Below are 2,715 nucleotides of genomic sequence, written 5' to 3' on the forward strand. Positions count from 1 at the left end.
TCAATCATGGCCGAGCTGTTAAGTCCATCGAGCCCCATTGCCAAACCCCTCAAGTCCCCAAGGTTGGCTTTTGGAGGTACATTTCCAGCCAATGTGTTAGTGTTTCCTGACAAGTGATTTCAATAACTACGGTAATCCAATTGACTTCACGAGTAGTAAATTTTGAGAATTTACACATAGTCTACACTTGTTTTTTGCACGTATATATAGAATTCAACAACAAAACTCTAGGTTCTACCAAACTATTGAACCCATAGTTGGCTACACGATTGGTTGCTCTAATTACAGTCAGACCTCTCAATAACAATATGTCAGTGGAACGCCCAAGTTTTTCTTGGGACTGATTTCTCATGTTATGTTATATTATATCTTCACTATAAACACTATTTTGCTAAAACAACCAAAAACTATCCAAACAAACGATGTTGTTATCAAGAGGTTTGACTGTTACCTGTAATCGAACCAACAATGATGAGTCTCTTTGAAGGGTAATCAGACTGCTTCAACTCATCAATCAACAATCTTGAAAGAAGGAAATGACCAAGATGGTTAGTCCCAACACTACGCTCAAATCCTTCAGCTGTGAACGAAGGCTCTTTCGCGGTAGGCTGATAAACAGCTGCATTACAAACCAATACATCAAGAGGATTGCCTGATCTCCTAAAGTTATCGACAAATTGTCTGACGCTGTCAAGCGATGCAAGGTCTAAATGCATTATAGTGTAATTCTCCTTAGGCATCCCTGCTGATTTTGCTGCTCTTTCAGCTTTAAGAAAGTCCCTACATGCCATTTCCCTATCTCAGCCAGAGATTTTGCTGTTGCTAGTTCTAGTCCTGAAGAAGCTCCAGTGATTACTACACAACCTTTTCTTAAGGTTTTCTTTCCTGTCACAGGGGTATTCTTTACACCGGGAGATGCAACCATTGTTTCAGCTCTAATAGCTCCGAGGGATGACTTTTTTCCGCTCTGTAACGAAATTACAACAGGTTAATTTCACGTATGGTCACTGAATGTACTAGTATAGTTTGTAAAGTTCAGTTACTTCATAATGTGACAAAAAAAAAAGTGTTGTGACATCGTCTCGGCTCTAATAGGTTTGAGGGATGACTTTCTTGCACTCTGTAATGAAATTCCAACAGGTTAATTTCATGTATGGTCACTGAATGTACTAGTGTAGTTTGTAAAGTTCAGTTAGTTTATAATGTGACAAAAGAAATGTGTGTTGTGACATCGTCTCAGCTCTAATAGCTTCGAGGGATGACTTTCCTCCACTCTGTAATGAAATTCTAACAGGTTGATTTCATGTATGGTTACTGAATGTACTAGTATAGCTTGTAAAGTTCAGTTACTTTATAATGTAACAAAAAAAAATATTTGTTGTGACATTGTCTCGGCTCTAATAGCTCCGAGGGATGATTTTCCTCCGCTCTGTAACGAAATTTCAACAAGTTAATTTCACGTATGGTCACTGTACTAGTATAACTTGTAAAATTCAGTTACTTTATAATGTGACAAAAAAAGTGTTTTGAGACTTTAGTGTTATATAGTAGGTAAAGTTTAATGACAATTTTTTTTTTGCGTTGCATTGAATTAAACCACATGAAAGATAAAATTATACATTGATTTTGAAGGAAGAGCCAAAATCAGATTTAACATGGTCAGAGAGAGAAATTCCAAAGAGACTAGTATCCTTCAAAGTTGCACTAATTTTCCCCTGCAACATAACAGAAATGAGTAAAAAGAATATTTTTTTGCTTTTCGAGAATCAATTTAACTCATATTTGAAGCTAAATTGGATTAGAGCAACTTAATATTATTGATCAAGAGTCAATTTACACGACAAACTTTCATTTTTAGCCCGTATAAAAAAGAATGACATATTTTTATATTTAATAGCAATTTAACTGAAAAATATTCATTTCACTTTTACTGAAATGATTTATAGTTACACCAACATAAATTGAGACGAACAAAATATTTCAAATTTCATAAAATGAAAAGTATCACATAAATTGAATCGGAAATCATAGTAAGGAAAACAAACCTCCTTGGGAATAGAGAAAGTAGAAGGAAGCAATGCAGCAGCCTGAAGAGCCATGAATATATTAGGAATTGAGTTTTGTTCTAAAAAACTGTAAGGTGAAGATTTTAAAATATGATTTTTGGACTGATAGTGTGAGAATAATAAGGCCTTGGGGTACTTATATATAGAGTTGAGATATTATGGGGTGTTACAGTGATATTTAGATAAAACAAAATAAGTGTGATTTGGATAAGATAAATATTTCAGGGGATGGTATTGTACATTTGTAACCAACCAAAACTAAAGACAATTCAAGAGTCTTCACCATAAACAAGTTCTCCTTTCTAGCTTCCTCTTCTTTAATTGAATCCTCTGGTCCTAGTTAACGATCTTGGGCTAGCAGAAGGTTCCCGGATTATACTTTTCTTCTTATTATCCACATGAAGTAGTAGTAGGCATCCTACTTTGTCTCTATAAAAAAGGCTACAATAAAAAGGATCGGAAATCCTTTTTTTAGAGAGTCGATGCACTCAGACAAACTCTAATAGCAGTTGTAACCTACTTCACGTCATCAAATATGGGAAAGAGTACCGTTATTTTACTTGAAAGAATCGCTACCATAGGATTTATGACAAGATTTGATGGATCAAATCATTCTAAAAAAGTGAGACTTCATCCAAATCTTTTACTC

General features: G+C 34.9%; 1 pseudogene; it reads right to left on the reverse strand.

Annotated features, from left to right (window-relative positions):
- Window positions 1–5: 5 nt before the first annotated feature.
- On the reverse strand, window positions 6–2,184 carry LOC125850380 (protochlorophyllide reductase, chloroplastic-like; annotated as a pseudogene).
- Between the last annotated feature and the right edge of the window lie 531 nt (window positions 2,185–2,715).

This window comes from Solanum stenotomum, unplaced genomic scaffold (assembly GCF_019186545.1).
Source record: "Solanum stenotomum isolate F172 unplaced genomic scaffold, ASM1918654v1 scaffold16320, whole genome shotgun sequence".
In the NCBI taxonomy this organism is placed as follows: Eukaryota; Viridiplantae; Streptophyta; class Magnoliopsida; order Solanales; family Solanaceae; genus Solanum; species Solanum stenotomum.